This window comes from Chinchilla lanigera, unplaced genomic scaffold (genome assembly GCF_000276665.1).
Source record: "Chinchilla lanigera isolate Chin_1 unplaced genomic scaffold, ChiLan1.0 scaffold00113, whole genome shotgun sequence".
In the NCBI taxonomy this organism is placed as follows: domain Eukaryota; kingdom Metazoa; phylum Chordata; class Mammalia; order Rodentia; family Chinchillidae; genus Chinchilla; species Chinchilla lanigera.
In genome coordinates this window covers 3,987,730-4,009,241 of record NW_004955514.1, presented here as the reverse complement: position 1 = coordinate 4,009,241, position 21,512 = coordinate 3,987,730, and the positions used below count along the sequence as shown (strand labels likewise).

Genomic DNA, 21,512 nt, shown 5'->3' with positions numbered 1-21,512 from the left:
CACACACACACACACACACACACACACACAAACCTCTACCAAAACCATAGCTTTGCAGTTAAGGCCACTTCTATGAGAACATCTTTCCAGTAACAGGCGGTCCAAATGAAACCCAACTGTGTAATAGTCAACATGCACATCACTGCCTATGATAAGTCCTGGAACTAATGAACTTTTGCTTCAAAACAGCCTGCATATACTTCTCCTTTTTGCTTTTAAAAGTTTCTCCTTAAAATAAATAAATAAATAAAAGTTTCTTCTTGCCTCAAGCTCCTCAGACATACCTACAATCTGACATAGTACACATATTCCAGATTGCAAACCCCTGTATGTCCTGGAATTAGTTTCCCTAGAGAGCAACTCCCTCTGTTGGTACTTTAGGTTGACAGTAGTCAGCATCATTACTATTGATTGAGAGCCACTGCCTGTGTTCTGGAGTCGGAGACCTAATGAGAGAAAGGACTATAAGTCACTGACAGGCTTGAACCTGACCTTTAGCACAGAAGGGAACCATAAGCCCCGAAAAGTCAGAGAGGCATGCATTTCAGAGCAGGCATTTCAGGATCAAGGTGGAGGGTTCCCTGGAGGAGACAGACAATGTAGAGGCTAAGCCTTTGTCTGGTAGAAGACCAAGAAACTGGGGTGAAGTATAGATATGAGTATTTTGGGAGGCAAAACCAAGCGAGACTTACACACAGACAAGGAAGAAATCCTAAAGCTCACACTAAAGCTGTGTTGTACATTTTAATCTGTTTACCAAGCTCCTTATCTCCTCTTATCATTCCTATCATGGAGTTTTTTTTCTGCAGAAAGGGGAAGCAGTACTGTGCTACATCACCCTGACTCACTCAGGATGGGGCAATGGGGTCAAAGAGATTAAGGGCTGGATGATATCATCTCTATGTTTACCAATAAAGAAACTAAGGCTCACAGCAGGGATAATTCATGGAAGCTTCCACTGAACACAGCATTTAAGGACAGCACTGCCTGGCAGCAGGACTTCCTTTGTGGTATCACCCCACTGGATGAATTTCAAAGCAGCATTGTCAGCCTGCATGGCCAGAAAGGCCTGGCGTCTGTTACTTTGTTGCCATGTACACTGACCCTGCCAGGACGTTCACTGGGATCTGAAACCACAAAGAAGGTTGGGGTGGAAAAAGGTATTTGTGAGAAGATGTCAATCACACCAAACAGAAAAATATTCAGCAAACCTCCGCATGTATAGATGGGATGAGACACTCATAGGAGGGAGCATCTCACTCAGAAGTACACAGAGAAACAGAATTTGAACCTAGCCTCTTGACTCTCAACCCTGTGCTCTTCTACCCTGCGTCTTATTCATACATGGCCTGGTAAAGCCTATAAGCCACCTACTCCAGGAAGCTTTCCAATAGTCATGGTTCCTGCCCCTGAACATTCTGGGCCTCTCCAGACAACTACAGAATGTAAGACAAAAAAAAAAAAAAAAAGCCTAGACTTCTCTGTCAGACCTAGAGTCAGGCTGCAGCTCCATCCCTTAACTGCCTTCATAACCTTCAAGCTGTGTCATCTGAGTCCCAACACTGTTACACATGAATGAAGGCATCCAAGCAGGCTCTGAGGCACGGTAGCCCCCTTGTACCGACTGACACAGGAAAAGGTCCTACTGACAACAGGTGCATGACCCTGCATATTAGACCACGCTGTGCACCTCCAACGCCACTACCTAGTCAAGACCACCATCTTCACTACAACAGGGCAGGGCTCCGTCCTGCCTCCAAGTACTACACGTGCACTGGGCAGTCCCTCTGCCCATGACTCTCCTGCTCCTCCTGCCCCAACAAGTCTTCTCAGCTCTAGGATTTTAAGCAGAAAGTGGGTAGATGAAACACCCTCACAGTAGTCACTTACGTTTCCAGTCCACTAGGCTTCACTTCCGGTCTACCAAGTTTCACTTCCGGTTTAACGGCTTTTACTTCCGTTCTGGCTTTAAAGTCAACATAGCTCATCCTTTTCTTTCCAACTTGCCCCAAACCCTCGGCCACGCCCATTTTCCTGCCTTTTCTCCCTGTCTTTCACCCCTAGAGGCCTGGAAGGAAGCCCCACCTTGGACATCTTTAGCCATGCCCTCTGGTGGGTATTTAAAAAATGGATCCTAGGGGCTGGGGATTTACCTCAGTGGCACGAGCCTGCCTGGCAAGCGCAAGGTCGTGAGTTCAATTCCCGGTACCAGAAGAAAAACAAAAACAAAACAAAACAAAACAAAAAATGGATCCTGGGCCAGCGGTATAGCTCCATGGCACCGTGCCTGCCTGTCAAGGACGAGGCCCTGAGTTTGATTCCTGATACCAAAAAAAACATTTTAAAAAATGGATCCTTTAACATTTCCTCTCTCTTTTCATTGAGAGACCTGAATTCCTTCAAGTAAGCAGCTCTTCCTGCCACATTGTCTAGTCACCTCCATCCAGACCTCACCCCACCCAAATGCAGGTCTCCTACCTTCCTCACAGCCCCTTGTACTGGGTCAAGTCCCTTTCCTGTCACAGGAGTTGTCATAGCTGTCTCCCCACCACTGCCAGTGCCTGCCTGGGATACTCCTGGTCATTCATTTGTTATCAGTTGCTTCTCTGGGATAAAGAAACTGTTCCAAAACTAGCAAGGGACAGGAAAGTCTTCAGGATTGCTACATCTATAAGAACTGGGTTACAAAGTTGGTACAGTGTGTTCCCAGGAAAAAATAAAACTAGCATATGTGCTCAGAAGTGGGGGAAACAGAAGATGCTTTTTAAACATTTTGCTCTTTCAGCAGTTCACAGGAAGCTGCTCCAGGGAGAGCACCGCCCCCCCGCCATGTCTTGCTTTCTATTCACCTGCATGGAAACCACCTGGAAAAGAGGACACAACTCTCATCCCCAGCCTAGACTCACTAACTCTGACCCTGCAATGACTATTTAACCTCTCCACAACTGGGCTTCCTCTTCTTTGCATGGTGGTTGAGAGGTGGAGGGAGGAACATAAAGCACCCACCTCAGGAAGCCCTCAGTGAATGCAGCTGCCCAGAGGCTGAATAGATGGAAGGGGACAGGAAGGCTGAGCCCACCGCAGGAGACCTTGCCCCATCCACCACCACCTGCCTCCTGGTCCTGCCTGAAACCCCACAGGGACTGTCAACAGGACAACACTGCAAAGCCACAAACCCACAGGAAACTAGGCCTCTCAACACACACACACACACACACACACACACATACACACACACACCTTCCTCCTCTGCAGGTGAGACCCTACCCATTGTGCCAGTCAGAGAACAAGGCCAAGGAAGTAGCCCAGGGTGGCCCCAAGGTAGGCATACCAGGACAACTCTCCTGCTGTCAGAACTTCAAGCAGTAGCTAAACCATGAGCTGCCATTTAAAAAAAAAAAACTGCTCTGTGCCAGCCAGGGTGCTGGGCACAGTTCATCACCATCCATCTCCAGACCAGTGACAGTATTATTCTTACTGGACAGAGAAAGAAACTCAGGCTCAAAGAAGGGACAGCCCAAGACCCAAAGCTTTAAGTGCCCCTGGGTCTGTCTGGCACAAAAGCCACTTTCCAGCGGCCCGGAGAACTTTGGGTGTTTTGTTTCCTTCCCCTAGAACCAGCATGGCATGGTGTGCCTGTGGAAGACATTCACCAGCACGGAGAGAGACGAAGCCAAGCCCCTTCCTGCACACGGAGCTGTGACCTTCTAAGAACAAAGCATACTGACAGCATCAAACATCACCAAGTTGGCCACAGCAGTTCCATAAAATGGTAGTTTAAAAATATTCAGTTGATGAATACTTTAATTCCCTACCCCAAAACACAATTTCAGATACAACTGCTGCTTATATTCAAAGCCCACATAAAATCCTCATTAAATGTAGGAGTGAGTGCTGTTTATCAACATTCAGGAAAAAACAAGTTTTCTTTAGAATATTCTGTGCAAGCGAGGTTTTTTCTCTTTTTCTTTGTTTAGCTTTTCACTGTAAGTCTGACCAAGAGTTGAACAGGAGAGACCCTTTGAGGTAGAGTGAGACATGTACTACAAGAATTAAGCCCTAGGACTGTACCTACACCATTCTCCCATCAGACAGAATTGGATACAGCTCAAAAAATATCCACCAGGTAATAAATGCAACAGGCATTACTATGTAGCTCCCATGTGTGCCAGGCACTGTTCCAGAGTTTCCAAATTACCTGGTATTCTGCAGCCTCTGACATGGGTATGCCCACATTAAGAAGTGCCCCTGTCCCAGGAGGAAGGGGAGAATAACTTGGTAACATGACAGTGACCAAGTGGCAGTGGGGGTGACAGCCAGGGAAGCTGGCCTTAGTATCTGGGTTCTCACCTGCTCTGCTCTGTGGCTCCCAGGTATTACTCTAGAACCTGAGGATAGAGCCACAAGGGGTGGCTCCGAAACTTCCTCACTTCCTTCCTCCAGCAAGGCCAGAGTAACTTTATTTATAGGACAAGGAACTAAGTTCCAGCCAGCCAGCACACCTGGCGGACGATAGCTGCCCCTACCTAGGTGGTGAGAGACCTTGGGGGCTGTTTAGATTTAGCTCTGAATGTCCCCCAAGAGCCTCATGCGCTCATAGGTGAGACTTACTGGATGGTGTCTAGATTGCCGGCTTAGAACTGATTTGCTGTTAGGGGGTGGGACCTGGTCTGAAGAGGGAGTTACTGTGGGCGTGGCCTGGAAGGGTGGGTCTCCCTCCCCTCTGCTTCCTGCTCTCCATGGCATGAGCAGCTCTCCTCACCAGGCCCTTCCACCATGCCCTTCCTGCCTGGGACTTGGGAGATTGTGCAAGAACTGAGGCTTCAGAAACAGCCAATTCAACCTCTCCTTTAAATTGTGGCTATCAGGTATTTTGTCGCAGCAAAGAGGAAAGTCACTAAGATAGTTGCTTTACACACTTGACTTTGGTGCTCCTGAGCTCCTGGAGAAGCACCTATGATTTCCCCCATTCATAGGAAGAAACTTCAACTTACAGCAGGTCAACAGCTTGCTCAAGTCTTCGCTGAATGCAAAGGCTTTGCTCGTTCAACGGCTACTTGCTGGCTCTTAGAAAACTCCCTGTGTCATTTCAGAATCCCCCTTTATGAAAACATGTGCAAGGGCCTCTTAAGCACTTCCACAAAGGGCCCCAACCATCAATTCATTTTTGCGCCACACCTGCTGAAATGAGTCATAAGGCTCACAAGTAACCACACCAGCAAGAACAAGCAAGAACGGCCGGTGACTTCAGAGCAAAGAGCAGCCTCTTTCTGTGGTTTCCACATCCTTTCTCCATCAGCCTCTCAGCGTGGCTTGATGTGCTAAGACACTGCTGCACAGCCACCCACCGAACACCTGCTGTGTGCACAAAGCTCGTGAGGCACACACCGGTGCACCGGGGGAGTGAGGGGATGCAGTGTGCACACGTGTCCTGCCTTGTCTAGAGAAAGCAGTCCTGAAAGAGAGAGGAAACCCTGAGACAGGCAGGGAGAGACCCGGACCCAGTGAGTGACAATGATTACAGCCCCCAGGGGTGCAGCCAGGGAGCTTGGGAGGGAGGCAGGAAGGGGACCTACATGGGCACGTGTATAGTCGCCTCATCACGCTGTCCAGGCCTGAGTGTCCTGACGGCTCTAACCTCTGTAATTGGGAAGACAAGCCTGGGCGGTACCTGCGAGTCTAGGGGACCAGGGTGGTAGAGGAGGGGACATCAGAAGTGGACTCTGACAGCAGTACAGTGCAGGTATGCAAACAGAGGAGTGGCACTTGGGCAGGGAGAGCCGAGAAACATCACTCATTCATCATTCATTCACTCATTCACTTGTTAGTCCACCCACCCATTCATTCTGCAGCATCCCCAGGCCTACACCAAGCACATGGGCCTCAAACCTGAGCCCATACAGTGCTTGCTCTCACAGGGAAGAAAGACAGAAAGGTAAGAGCCACACCGTGGGACCGGGACGGTGCAGGGAGTCCCTGCCTTAGCCGGGGAGGGGAGGAGAAAGAAGGGTCCAAGGAGGGGGCTGGGCCACCTCTAGAAAGAGAAGGCACAAGTGTACACACAGGATGAGCACATCAGGGAGACAGCTCCAGTTCCATAGCATCTGAGAACCAGAAATGAGAACCAGTGCTGAGAACCAGAAATGCGGGGCTCCAGAACTCCTCTGTGGAGAGCCCAGGCTCTGTGTCAGGGTTTTACAAGGGGTCTTTCCGAGGGTGAGGCCCTCTTTATGAGGATAGTGACCTCAGGAGAAGACACACGAGACAGCTTGCTTCCACTGTGTCCTCATCATAGGAGGGGACAGCAAGGTGGCCCTGCAAACCGGGAGGAGAGGCCTCACCAGGACCAAAACCGGCCACACCTTGACCTCAGACTCAGCCTCAGTCCATGGTGTTTTTTGCTACAGCAGCCCAAGGTGATTGGGGCAGCAGGCACGGGCAGCAGCATCAAGTCTTGTGGCTGCACCCACAGTGACAAGGAAAGCCCGTGCTTTGTGCTGGCTGGGTAGGGAGCCCCTTGAGCACCGGCTGACACACAGCCAGGCCTAAGCTGCAGGGAGACAAGTGCCCCATCTCAGTTCAACTGCATCTCCTGCCAAGCGCTCCCTGGGACTCCAGAGGCACTGAGGGGGAGGCACAGCAGGACCCGGATGCTCTGGAGCACACGAGCTCTCACAGCCTGCTCACAGACACCTTCTGCATCTGCTCAGCTCAGTGCAGCCCGGGGATCCTGGAGTCTCCAACTTCTCCGTCCCTGCCTTACAAACATGAGCACACTCAGGTTGGGATAGACACACAGAGGAGCACGACACTGACAGGCAGAGGCCATCACAGGGACATGCAGGCCCAGGGACAATCAATGTTCAGGTGCTGAGCAGCAGCTCCAGAATGCTCAGGGGGCTGAACAAGGGAGCCTCATGCTTTTATCTGGGTGCAACAATTTAAAACTAAGAAAAATGCCATACCAGTGCAAACGAGCTACACCCTGCATGCCAGCCCTCTGCAGGCCCCACAGCAAGACCCCAGAACAAGTACACACTTGGCATCAGGCAGGGGATCTCCTGCCACCTCCAGTGACACGCACCCAAGCATTTCCAACTACAGAAGTGCCAGGTGAAGGTCACTGCACAGACCAGCAAGGCCACTGACACTCAGGTGCCATGGCTGTGTCCACTGCAGTGCTCCCCCAACTTTCCACTCAAAAGTTAAGCTCACCACAGCAAAACGAACTTCAAATTAAAACAACATTATTAGAGATAAAGAACTGACTTTTATAACTGAAAGCACCTAGGTTTAAAAACAGAAGATAATGTAATAAACCATCACTCCACTGTTTTGCACATTGGTTGTTATGGCCTGTGTCTAGATGTCCCCCCAAGGCTTCCTGCAGTCCTAGATGGGGCTTTTCAGAGGTGGCTGGGTCTTGGGTGTGTGCCTGTGGATTAAGGACATGTGAGTATGGATTAAGGGTGTAATAACTAGACTAGTCCACTGACTGGTTTAGCATAATTCTGTACCAATAATGGGAAGGCCCCACCCTGGGTGTGGGCGGCACCACCCAAAAGGCTTGTGGCCTGGATGGGATAAAAGGTTAGGGGAAGCTTGTTTCACAGCTGCTGCTGCTTTGCTGCCTCTTGCTGCCCTGCCATGGACTGTTTGTCCTCTGTGATGCCCTTCTGCCGTGACACCATGTCTTAGAGCCAGCCAACTGAAATCTCTACAAACTGTGAGCTGAAATAAACCTTTCCGGCTTTAATTTATGGGTGTCAGGTATTTTGTCCCAGTAACAAGAAAATTAACTAAGACATCAATTAAAATGCTTCTTTCTTAGAAATACCCGTTTTGTGGATGAGGAGCGAGGTATGTGTTGTGTCTGGTGGGCTGACAGTGCTGTGGAAGTTTCCTGCTTCCTTGCTGATCATCTCTGCCCATTACTGAGAGTCAGGCACTGAAGTCTCCAACTGTGACAGTTGAATTAACCCGTCCTCCCTTCATTTCTCTGGGGCTTTGCTTCCCGCAGGTTAATGCTTTTTTGTTGGGTGCAAATATGTTTATACTTGTTATATATTCCTGAGGGATTGATCCTTTTATAAAATATTGCTCTTTATCCCACATAAGAGTTTTGTTTTAAAGTCTATTTTGCCTAATATCAGTATCTAGATTTTTTAAGTTACTATTCGCATGATATAACTTTTTCCATCTGTTTGTGCCTTTAAATCTAATGTACGTTTCCTGTAGGTACTGCTATGGTCTGAGTGGTAATGTCCCCCCCAGAATTCATTTTTAAGCCTAATCATCAAAGGGATGGCATTAGAAAGCACATGATACAGGGCAGTCGTCTCCCCTGGTGAATGGCATTAGCCTTATAAAAGATAACCCTGCTGGGCATGGTGATACATGCCTATAATCTCCTCAGCACTAGAGGGGGCTGAGACAGGAGGATCACACATTCAAGTCCAGTCTGGGCAACTCACTGACTTAGTGAGACCCTGTCTCAAAATTTAAACATAAACAAATAAAAAGGACAAGGTATAGCTCAGTGTGAAGGTCTTGGGTTCAATTCTCACTATTGGGGGCAAAAAAAAGACTCCAAAGACCCCTGAGAGGCAGCCCGCTCCTCCTACCTCATGAGGTGACAGAGAGTACACCTCTATCCATTAGAAATAGGCTCCCACGGACAGTGAACCTGCGCATGCCTGTTGTGGTAGCAGTCCAAGTGGACAATGGCAACACACAGTTGGGTAATGCACTTTATCCAGCCTGACAACAGATATTTTTGGGCTGCGTGACCCATTCTAATTTTAAGTTACCGACACAGCTAGACTTATACCTGCCGCCTTACTTTCTGGTTGTTATATGTCTCACATCACTTAGTTCCTTTATTCCTCTTTGGCACTGAACGAACCAAACACTGTGTTTGGCAGGGTAAGGACTCCAAAGGGCTTTTTTCTTTTAATCTAGACAGCAGAATTGCCTCTCTGGCAATTTTAAGTTTTTTAAATGGGTCATTTTTCAAGCCTATCATGATTTTTTTTTCTCTCCAGTTCCAGTAAATGAAAGCAAATTGATTATTCACTTAATCATCAAAGGACACCATCTACAAAAATGTCCATCACCAATGTCCTGGGTTGGAGAATCTGAGGCCTCCCACAGGACATGGGACAGGCCATTGTGTTTTGGGGACCCCTTCTGTGTCAGTGCTTCAGACCAAAGTGGGACAGGAAGGTCCAATTCACCACACAGTCCATGGGGTGGGGATTTTCAGATACTGGGGCACTCCTGCTGGCAGACACCTGGCACAGGTGTTATGAAGCTCTTATAAGGGGGTAGTGGTGCACACCTGTAATCCCAACACTCAGAAGGCTGAGGCAGGAGGACCGCCAAGAGTTCAAAGCCAGCCTGAGGCCACATAGTGAGACCTGTCTCCAAAAATAAAAATAAATAAAAATTTAAAAGGTTCTGATGAGCAGAGGGCCTTCCTGCTCCTGCAGCAATGATCAGGTAAAAAGCCTCCAGACTGCTCAGCCCATGTCCCTGCCTAAGCACGGAGATACAACACATCTCCAAACCTCCTTGTCACGCGCCTCTGAAGTTTACCTACACAGCCTTCTCTACTCATGAACGAAAATGAGGGGAAACTACAACCCAGGGGCCTGGGCATTGTGAAACCCACCCAAAGTGCTGGGATTACAGGTGTGCATCAGCGCACACACCTGGCTAGGACTTGTGAGCACCATCGGTCTGAAGCATCTTACATTTGTTTTTAGCCCTCTCTATAGAAAAACCCGGGCTCTGTCACACACAGGCTGCATAAACTTGGCTCACCCTAGGGCACAGGCATGCTTCGGGGAGGGATGGATCACGTTAGTAAAGCACCCATTTGCCCAGTGGCTGAAACAGGTCAGAGAGCATGAGACAGCCACGCCCTTTTCAAAGAAGCCATCTGGCTGGCAAAAGGAAGCTCTGTGAGCCTGGAGCCTGGAAGGCTCCAAGCCTGGCTGCAGAAATCCAATTACCGCCAGCCTAACAAGCTCACTCGCCCAGCTGCCCAGCCCGGCCAGGCAGCCCTGCCAAGTCCAGAGAGGTCTGTCTTCCAAAGCGCATTCTCAGGGCCAGTTGGGAGAAAAGAAAAATAAGGCCAACTTAATAAGTATGGCCACCATGAACGCGGAACACTGTGTGGGTCTGGAACAACAGCTTTCTAACATTTCCTGCTGTCACAAACTAAAAGCAGGCTGCACTGTGAGGGAAAGATATCCCCATCCACAGACGGGAGAGAAACTGAGGTTACAGAGGGTTCCCAAACATCCCCTGGGCTGACACAACACCCTGGTGTATTCGGACCAGAGAACCATGGTGCTGAGGTTTGCGTGCTGACACTCGCAGAAGGCACTGCAGATTCCACGCAACACCCTGCGGTCCTGCCGAAGCCCCTCCCACCACTGACATTATTGGACCCTGAGACTAAAGCCGAAATCTGCCGACCACCTATTGCGTGCTCCAGAGCAGCTAGGCAGGGCTCTATCGCAGGCACAGCTGGGCGGGTGGCCGGAGTGGGTCGTTCCCACACTGGCAAGGTCAGAGGCCAGGGGCAGCCCCTGATCGTCCACCCTTGCTCGGGGCTGTTTCCTTCTTCATCCAACCTTGTGACTGCATCCGTTCAATCTGCATTCACAGACTACGACAGCAGTTTCTCCTGCGGACCCAGGAGGATAAAGTGGCATCCAGTCAGGTGGCGTGGGAGAAGGGCCATGCTCAGAAAGGGGTGCAGCTCTCCGACAGGAGAGGGGAAGTGAGCTGGGAGACACCAAGAGGACCTGAATGCCAAACCAGCAGGGTTATACTCTTTTTTTCTTTTAAATAAATTTTACGGTATATATTTGAGGCTGAAAACGTGATGGTAAGGGAGACTCATATAGCAAAATAGTTACTACAGTGAAGTCTATTAACACATCTATGCCTCACAGTCACTTTGTGCCCAGCCCAGAGCTGCAAACATCTGGTCATTTAACAAAAATCCCCGATGTGATGCAGCGTCACTGGCGATGGTTCTTGTGCTGCGCATGAGATCTCTGGATTTTTCACCCCACACCCTTGCCGTAAGCAGTCAGTGCCCTTAGGAGACAGAGCTGGTCTGAACCACACCACTACCATTTCCGGGCAACCCCAGACTCATCACTCCATCCCCAGAAACAAGATGGTTCTCCAGGGGCTGGAGAGGAGGAGCTGCCTCTGCCCTCGATAATCCTGGGTCAGATGGAAGCCACCGTAGGTCAAGAAATCTGGCTATCAGTGTTTGCATTTCCCTGCTGGCTGAAGATGGAACACTCTTCTCATGTGCTTATCTGATGACCACTTGTACTTCCTTTGAGAAGTGTCTGTTCGGCTCATTTGTGCACCATCTGCTTTGCGGAGAGGGTCAGTTCTTTATGTATTCTGGGTATTAGTCCTCTATTAGAAGAGCAGCTGGCAGTCTCTTTCCCATCGTGCAGGCTGTCTCCTCACTCTGCAGACTGTTTCCTTCGCTGTGCAGAAGCTTTTTAATTGAGTATAATCTCACTGGTTGATTCTCGGTCTTCTTTCTTTCACTCCTGGAGTTCGGGACTCAGGAAAGCCTTGCCTGTTTATGTGGCTTTCGGGGTCTCCCTATGTTGTCTTCCAGCAGTGTCACTCTCCTGTTTTTACATCTAGGTCTCTGATCCACTTCGCTTTGATGAGAGACATGGGTCTTGAGCCAGTCTTCTGTATGTGGATACCCAGTTTTCCCAGCACGTTTGTTAAAGAGGTCATTTCCTCCCCCTTTGTCAAAAACCCAGCAGTGCATGGAGCTGCGTCCCTGCCTTCCGTTCCGCTCCGCTGTTCATGTTGTTTCATTACCGTGGCTTTGCAGTACAACCTGACATTGGGAACTGTGCTCAGGTCTGCTTCAGCTATTTTGGGCCTCTTCCGGGTCCACGTGAAATTTTAGGATCAGGGGAGTGTTGGTAAAGAATGTTTTTGGTATTTTAATAGGGATTGCATTAAATTTATAGATGGCTTTTGGTAACACAGCCATTTTAACAATATAAATCCTACCAGTCCCAGAATAAAGGATGCTTTTCCACTTTCTAAAGTCAGTTGTTGTTTTTTTTTCCTTACAGTTCCGCAGTTTTTATTATCGATGTCTCTCATCTCCCTGTTCAGGTTGATTCCTGGGAGGGTTGTTTTGTTTTGAAGCCACTGTGAATGGAATCATTTTCTTGATTTCTTTCTTGGTGAGTTCATTGTTGACGTATAGGAGAGCAGTTGATTTCTGTGCATTGACTGCCACTTTGCTGAATTTATCAGATCTAAAAATCTTCTGGTAGAGTTTTTTGGGTCTTCTATATGAAGAATCGTATTATATACAAATATAGCTAAATTGACTTCACTTCCTACTCATGCCCTTTTTTTTTCTCTTCCCTGACAGCTTTGGCTAAAGTTTCAAGTACTATATTAAACCAAAGTGCTAAGTGTGGACATTCGTATCTCACTCTTGATTTTAAAGGAAATGTTTTCAGTTTTCCCCCATGCAGTATGATGTTGGCTGTGGGTTTATGATCTCACCCCAGTTAAATTGGCTGTCATTAAAAACACAAAGAGCAATCCAGGTGTGGCGGTGCACACCTGTAATCCCACCATTCAGGAGGCTGAGGGAGGAGGATTGCTGTGAATTCAAGGCCAGCCTGGGCTACTTAGTGAGTTCAAGATCAACATGAACTACATAGCAAAACCCTGTCTCAAAAAAAAAGCAAACAATAACAACAAAAACCATGAAACAACAATTAAAAAAAAAACACAAAAAGCAATAAATGCTGGTGAGAATGTGGGTAGAAAAAAACCTTCTCTGTGGTTGGTGGGAATGTAAACTAGTACAACCACTACAGAAATCAGTTTGGAGAGTCCTCAAAAACTAAAAATAGAAATTCCATCTGACCCACTAGACCTCTCCTGGGTGTGCTCTGAAAGAGTTAAAGACCTCATACTATAGTGATATGAGCATACCACACTTACAGCAGCACAACTGACAATAATTAAGCTGTGGAAACAGCCTGTTTTCCCATCAGCAGACAAATGGATAAAGAAAACGTGGTATTTATACACAATGGAGTGTTATTTTGCCATATATAAGAATAAAATCATGTCATTTGCAGGAAAGTGGATGGAACTTGAGACCATAATGCTAAATGAAGTAAGTCAGACGCAGAAAGTTAAATAGCATATGGTTTCTCTTAAATGAGAAACCTAAGATATAAATAAATGAGTAAAATAAAGGCGAGATGGTAGAAAACAAGAAGGCAGACTTTGGGGTATAGGGTGAGGATGGGGGGCAGGGGAACAGCGGGCAAAAAGGGCCAAAAGTGCTCAGGGTTCATCACATGCATGAAGCGATTCCACCAATGCCCCCACATGAACACCACAAGCAGGTACTGCAAATACACACTAACAAGAAATGGTTGTCTTGGTTACTTTTCTCGTTGTTGAGACAAAATATACAACACCTACAAGTTAAGGGAGGAGAGGTTTCTGTAACTCACAGTTTATAGAGGGTTCAGTCCATAGTTAGCTGGCTCCAAGGCAGCGGGGCGTGGCAGAGGGGCAGAGCAGGCAGGAGGCAGCAGAAGACAAGCACCAGCAGCAGTAAGTAACAAGCTACAGCCTCTTTCTGTCCCTTGTGTCTCATCCAGGCTCCCCACCCTCAGGGCAGGTAGCGCTCACTCTAACCTAGCATCACACTCTCCAGATCCAACCACCTCCAAAAGCGCCATCTATGACTGCACAGAGGTGTTGGGGGATGTCTAGACACAGCCATAACCATTATGCTCCTCCCCAGGGCTCGGATCGGTTTTTATGTGAGCACAACCCACCTCCCACCCACCCTGTCAGGCAGCACACTGCAATGCACCTGTGACAGCTATGCTCAAGGACGAGGACCCTGCAGGACCCAGGACTGCCTCTCCCCAGGCAGCTCCCCGCCCGAAGCACACAAACCCAGACCCCACGGCACGAAAAGCTCCCCGGGCGGAGGGGCTTGTCCTCTTCCTGGCTCCGGGGCTCTGACCCACAGGGTCCCCTCCTGGGCTGGGCAAAGCAGCAGACTGGGGGAGCAGAGGGATTGTGAAAAACAAGAGAGTAGCCTGTGCCACGCCCTGAGAACCACTGTGTCCATCTGTCTGCCGGTCCACAGGGCAGTGCTAGGCTGGGAATGAGCAGCAGCCACACCCACACCGGGAAGTGTCCGCACAGGTCTCTGGAGTCCTGGATTCCGGGCACACAGAAAGTGAACCTGGGGCTCCAACCACTTCGGTGCTTAATGTCTGAGAGGATGGGAAAGGCTGCGGCTGTCAGTGGGAGACGCAAGTGATCGCCTTGGCTGCTGGCTGGCACGAAGCCACTGCATGGCCTCCCTGATGGCTCACAGCCAGGGACCGAGCTGGCCTTGAAGGACGATCCACACGACTCCCCGTGTAACCCTTCAGGGAACCATGTACCACCGTGTTCCATTTAGACTGCGGATTGTGGGTCCTCCCACCCAAAAAGCAAGTGGCTGGGGTGGGCACAGCTCATCTTCCTGAGGCCCATGACACAAGGAGGCCTGCTAGAAACAAATGTGCCTCGTCATCATTTGTCACCAGACTGGGCTTCTTGAGAGGAGGAAACCGCAGCAGAGCACCCTGAACTCCCCTGCCCAAGGTCACATGGGAACAGGAGGCAGAGCCCAGGAGCCGACCCAGTGCCACCAGGCTTAGAGCTAGGTCCCTGCCTTCAGGGACCTTACAGCCTACAGTAGCACTGCCCACAGGGGCACCACACAAGCCCTGCATGGAATTCTAAACTTTCTAGTAGTCACATTTTAAAAAGTAAAAAGTTGGTACACATCTATATTCCCAGCTACTCGGGAGAATAAGGCAGGAGGTCCCTAAGTTTGAGGCTGCCTGGGCAGGTTAGCGATACTTTCTCAATAAAATTTTGAAAAAGACTGGGAGCCAGGGGTGGTGGCACATGCCTGTAATCCCAGCACTTGGGAGGCTGAGGCAGGAGGATCATTTTGAGTTCAAGATCTGCCTGGGCTACAAAGTGAGCTCAAGTCCAGCCTGAATTGCATGGCGAGACCCTGTCTCAAAAAGACAAAAAACAGAAAAAGGGCCAGGGATGTAGCCCAGTGGTGGAGAACTTGCCTAACACATTCAAATTCCTGGGTACCATCCCAGGACCATAAAAACAAAAACAGGTAAAATGAATAAATGTGTTTCATTTAGCTCAAAATATGCAAAGTAGTTATCATTTCCACATGTACTCAACCTCAAAATTATTTCTGGGACCTCTCAGGTTTTCTACTGCTCCTAGAAAGTCTCCCAAACCCAGGGCGTGTTTCTCACTCAGTGCCTGGGCCGCATATCCCATGCTGGTGGTTCACCTGCGCTCTGCCACCTGCATACGCTGCCTCATGCGATGCCCACACCGACCCCAAGGGGCGGGGATGTCCTCCAGATTTCATAAAAGGAAGTGGAGCCCGGAGCGATGGAGCTACGCCGCCTTGATCTCTGAGCCACAAGGCGGCGTTAGGACATGAGGTCACATTGAACGCCACACAGCACAAGTATTTGCTGAGCAGCTACTCTGTGCCAATGCCAGTGCCCGGACAGAGGGGAAGACCTGAGGGTGCGCTCCCGGCCTCCTGCGACTCCCTCTAGCTTCCGGGGAGAGAGAATGATGATCAACGCACAGTCGTTTCAGACCATGGTGACTCTCAGAACAAAGCACAAGCCACTTGGCAGGAGCAGGCTTCGGGGACAGGAGTGGCTTCGGAGACAGCAGGACAAGGGTCCCTACGGAGGGAAACTGAAGCTGGGCCGGAGAGGGCAGCGGAGGAGCAGACAGCAGATGGTAAACACTAAAGCTCTGAGCAAGGAGTCCAGCCCACTCCAGGAAGTGGCAAAAAAGCAGCCAGGGCTCCCTGCCCCGCACCAGCTGCCTCTCAGCCACTCCCTGGCCCAACTTCGACCTCTGCCTCAGGGCACCCTCACACCTCTACGAGGAAAACAAGGAGCCCACAAACCAGTGTCTAGGTTGTAAGAACAAGCCAGGGCAGCACCTGGTATGGAGGGTACACTCACAGCTGTCTGATGGGTGGCAGGGCTGACAGCTTAGTGAGCCAGGGAACAGAGAAAACATTGCCACTACACACTCCACAAGAGCTGACAGTGAACTCAGTGAACAAACACACAAGGTGGAATAGTACTCAGCCATTAAAAAGGAATGGGGGCTGGGGATACAGCTCAGTGGCACAGCACCTGCCTGGCAAGCACAGAGTCCTAAGTTCAAGTCCTGGTACGAAAAAAAAAAGGAATGGAGTAAGACATCCACTACCAGATAGATGAATTTGCAAAACATCACGGGAGATGATGAATCCAGACACAAAAAGCCATATTCCATATGGTCCCATTTATGTGAAACCTCCCAAAGAGGTGCGTTCATAGGGGCTGAATGGGATTGGGGCTGCCAGGGCTGGGACGGGGGCGATGGGTACACATGCTGATGGGTGCAGCTTTCAGATGGTGCAAGTGCTTTGGAACTAGACAGAGGTAAAGATTACACAACATTCTACATCTACTAAATGCCAGTGCATTGTACACTTTAAAGTGGTTAATTTTCCATTATATCAATTTCACCACAGGTTTGTATACAGGGGAAAGAACAGGGGGGCAGAGAGTTTCTTCCACAGAAGATGTGCGTTGCAATTGCATTAATAAAATCTGGTGTCGGAACAAGCAGACAGGGGCGCAAGCCGGCCTCCAGGAGCAACTGGGCAAAGTGGGACGAGAGAGATGACAGCTTCAGGGACCAAAGATGGGGAAGCCATGGCCCCCGCTTACTGCTCACCTGAGTGATGCACCCATGGGAAGCAGCACACTCCCTGGCATGCACCCCTCCCCAACACTCAGCGAGGAAGGGACTGCGGCTATCCCAAGGTCCTGACTCAACACAGGCCCAGGGAAAAGCTCGCAGGCCAGCGGGCCACGCCAGCGCATCCCCCTGACCTGGCATGCACAAGAGCATTACTGCCACAAACAGCAGCCCCACTGGCACACACAGAACTCTTTTCATTCCTTAAGGGGCCCCTGAGCCAAGTCCGGCCACGGGGACAGGAGGGCGGGCAGGCTGTTCCCACACAGTCTCTGGGTCCCCAAGCTCTGGACATGTGCCAGGCCCTGAGGATGCTTCTAGGTCCTGGAAAGGACAAAGGGGACATCTCGGGCCACAGAGAGCCAACTAAGGGCACTGCCCAAGGGACTTCATCCAGGAGCCACTGCCCACTGCCCAGTGCTGGACTCGGCACTGCCCTGTGCCTTCTTCTTGTCCTCACAACCGCGAGGCTTTCAGGGCAGGACCCTGGATCTGTCCCCACTCCCAAAGTGGGGCACAGAGTTGTAGAGGTCCCCATCGGTGCAGACGCCAGGACAGGATTAGCTGGTAAAAGGCAGAGCCGCTGCTCTGAACCGCAGGCTGAAGTTAACGCCTCCTCTGCCACACCTGCATGTGGTTAATGCGGCTTTTCCTATGAAACTAACCCCAGGCAGCAGGGGCAGTGACGGGAGGCCCCTGCCCGCTAAGAGTGCCAGGAAGACCTGGAGGTGCCTGGGGTAACGGCTACACAGCGACATCATTGTGCTTAATGCCACTGAGCTGTCAACTTTAAAAGGGCTAGGAGAGCCGGGCGTAGTAGCGCACGCCTGCAATCCCAGCACTTGGGAGGCTGAGGCAGGAGGATCATTGTGAGTTCAAGGCCAGCCTGAACTGCATAGTGAGACCCAGTCTCAAAAAAGACCAAAGAAATAAATAAACAAATATTTTTTTTTAAAAGGGCTAGCAGAGTAGCCATTATTAAGTATACACATTTAACATAAAATGGTTTAAGAACAGATCCAGTACTGGATCAATTAAGAAATTGTAATGAATTTTTAAAATAGATATCATACATCTCACCAGGTAAAATTCAGTGAAAAGGCACTAAGAAATAGAAATCTTAAAAAAAAAAAAAAAACAGAAATCTCCTGGGGGTGAGGTGGGCTCTCTGGATCCAAATCCCTGTCCTGAACTTCCTAGCTGTGTGATTCCTCTGTGCTTCTCTGCTAAAGATGAGAGGCAAGTATACCTTTCTCAAAGACAGAACCAGCTCAATCAGATCAGACAGCGCAGACCATAGGACACCAATCCGCTTCAGCAAAGGGCTGGGAAGGAAGTGCTTCTGGCCCTCCAGGGTCTGCCATGGTGGCTTCATTCTGCTGACACAGTGCTGAAGAGACCACAGCCATCGCTACATGAATGGGTGTGGCTGTTCCAATAAAACTTTATTTATAAAAAACAAGGGATAAGTAGTAGAGCTTGCCAGCCCCTGGCATGGACACGGTCACTCGGTTACATGCTTTGCAAACTGTTATAACTATGAATGACAACATGCCTGTTTCTAAAAACAAATGCTAACACCCAAGACAAGTGCAGGGCCTGTCCGCTGTGAGCTCCCTCTGCACCAGTGTGCACGGCCCTCCGCCAACCCTTGCCAGTACCTTGTAGCCCTGCCTCCCACAGACCCGTGTCCCTGTGCCGTACGCCTCGCTGTGGGAAGCCAGCAGCACAGAAAGCCCGCTTTGAGGGCCTCCAGGGCCCCAACCAGGACATGGCAGGCCCTCTAATAACCAGGTGGGGACCCAACAGCACCAGGACCACCACAGCGGCCATTGCTGGGCTCAGCATGCTTGTGGAGCAACCCATGCTGGGACCTCTCTGCCCTGGGGCTGCCTCTCCGCAGGTGCCCACATGTTCCTTACCTAAGGGGAGCCGCGCAGCTAAAATGGGAGAACGCAGCAGGAGTGGGAGGTGAAGTGATCACAGCTACTCTTATATAACCCTCACGCCCACCCTCCAGGAGACGGCACAGAGCAGAGAGGCTGAGCCACTTGCCCAAGGTCTCAGAGCCAGCAGGGTCTGGGCTAGGCCACAGCGCAGCCTCTCGGTCCCGGCCCGCGATGCCCCTTCTGGTCACTAGCTCCACTGGTAGCTACAGAAAGACAAAAGAGAGCCCCTAATATGGGCATCTGCTGTGACAATGCCAGAGAAGTCATCTTTGTCATAGCTCACACACACACTTCCTGCTCATCAGGACCGTGTATTAAGTCCAGCCCATGCCCAGGGACCACACCCCTGATCCCCACACCAACCCAGCCAGAGCCACTGTCCCCATCTGTACAGGAAGTGAAGGCTCAGGGAGGTCAAGTCCCTTGCCCAAGACCACACGGCAATAAACCATAAAATACGGGTGAGTCCAACTTCAGAAGCCCTGCAGGTTGATCCCATCCCAGTGGGAAAGGAGCACTGGGGCCCACTGGAGTAACCCCCAGTCTCTCCCAGGGAGGACCCCATTTGGTTGAAAAGTCCAGGTGGAAGGCAGGGTTGAAAGAGGACCCCCAGAGCCTGCAGAAAGACGTGGGACAACCACGTCTGTATAGCTGGCCACCGCTGCTGGCTTGTGCCTTAGGGACTGTCCCTCCTGTCCCTCCTCCCCAGCCTTAAGCCCACAACCAGCGAGGCAGCCCCACCCTCCCCTCCCAATGAAGCCTTCCTGCTCCCCCGCATCCGCGCAGGTGTCCGTCTTACAGGGCAAGCAGCGTCCTGTGGCCTGACTCCCCTGCCCAGGAAGGCACAGCTCCCACCACAGAGAGCCGAGGCCCTGACCGCCCCAGGTCCCCGGTCTGCAGCAGGCGAGCTCAGCTAAGGGAAGACTACATCAGGGCATGCGTACGTGCGGTGCACAGATGACAGAACACGCACCGTGGTGGCCAGAGGAAGCCACAGGGACAGCAACGTCAGCGCTGGGCCCTACAGTATGAATAGGAATTGTCCAGGTAGACCAGGAAGGGAGATTTTTTTTTTTTGGAGGAAAAAAAAACCAGCACATGGAAAAGCCTGCGTGAAGACAGGTCTGGAACACGCAAGTGGCACAGTGGCTGACACAGGGTCCAGAGAAGGGGACAGGTGGCCTGGGGAAGCCAGGATGTGAGGAACTTGTGAGATAGGGCCAGCGAGAGCCATGGATGGTTTGAAAAGGAGCAGAACAGCAACTGCTCACTGAGAAGGCTCCAGCGTTACCCACACTCAAGCCTGGAGCAGACCTGGCGAAACAGGAGTTTCCAAACAACGCTTTGCGATAGCCCGCGTGCCTCCACGGTGCGGCACCCTCAGAGTTTTCTCCACCGCCAAGGTCTCCAGGGAGTTGACAGTGCCCTGCTAAACAAGGAACTTCGGGGGAGGCGCGGTCCTCACCACTGCACCCAGCTCTAAACCCGCGCCTCCCCTAGGGACCGCCTCACCCCAGGCCCGGGGCTGGAGACAGGGGCAGCTTCTCCACAGCCTTGCCCCCAGCGGGCGGGTCACCCGCGTGGGATGACTTTCACTGCGCGGGTGGTTCCCTGGGTGGATGTCACTGCTTCCGCCGTCCCCCACCTCCCCTTCTGGTCTGCGTGGCAGCACAGGCATTTGATGGGGGACAGCAGAGTGACCGGCCGCCACGGGGAAACTCAGGCGGGACCAGGGGCTCCCCTGACCTTGGCTGCCAGGAGCTGAAGAAAGGGCGTTCCCAGAGAGGAAACAGCGCGACCAAAGGCCAAGGTCAGTGTGGCGGGAGTGGCGCAGGAGAGGCGGTGGCAGAGGAGGCTGGAGGTTAGTTACAGTGTAGCCAAGCTTAAAGGGCAGGGCAGAGGCTGGCGGGGAGCCGAGGGAGGCCAGGCCTCGGGAGAGAGCACTGCTAAGGTGTGTGGGATCGGGGCTTTTAAGGTCAAAGGCGCCAGCCTGGCAAACGGCCTCGATGGGAATAGGGCCTATCCTCGGCAGCCCGATCCACAGAGGGGAGGATGGGGCGTGGGGCCGGTGATCGAGAACGCAGGGCGCCCGCAAGGTGCCCGCACCGCAGGGCCGATCCTCGCGTCGCTGCGCCCAGGGCGCGCCGGCCGGCGGCAGGGTGGGCTCCAGCCTTTCTTCCATCTCGCCAGCCTCCTCCCCTGCGCCCACGTGAGCCGAGCGGCGCGAGGCTGTGCGTGGCCGGGCCGCGGTGGCGTGCGGTGTGCGTGGGGCGGAGTGGGGTGCGGCCAGGGCGGACGCCCCCTCCCGGCCCCCAGCCGCCTCGGAGTGGCCCTGGGCTCCGGCTCCATCCTGGGTGCCACCTCGGCAGGGGTCCAGGGGACAACGGGGAGCCCGGCCGGCCACGCCCCCCGCACCACTCCTGGAGGCGACGGGTGGGTCCCCCGCCCCCAGCTGGGCTCGGGGGCGGAATGGGGAGAGGAGTGGAAGCGGGGTGGCGTGAGGGACAGGGGGGCGGGACGCGGAAGGCGCTGAGGGAGGCGACGCGGCAGCTAGGAGGTGACGCAGGGGTTATCTAGGCGAAAGGAGGATGGGGAGAACAAGATGGGGGCCGCGGGGTGGGGTGTGCGCGTGCGGGG

General features: G+C 51.5%; 1 protein-coding gene and 1 long non-coding RNA gene across 4 annotated transcripts in view; one reads left to right on the top strand and one right to left on the bottom strand.

Moving 5' to 3' along the window:
* The window catches only part of Jakmip1 (janus kinase and microtubule interacting protein 1), a 101,532-nt gene that overhangs the window by 79,521 nt on the left and 499 nt on the right, over nt 1–21,512 (bottom strand). The gene's annotated exons all lie outside the window — the stretch shown is intronic.
* On the top strand, nt 1,925–3,786 carry LOC106147067. Its single transcript, XR_001231783.1, has 2 exons — nt 1,925–2,112; nt 3,616–3,786. It is a non-coding gene; the product is annotated as an uncharacterized LOC106147067 (long non-coding RNA).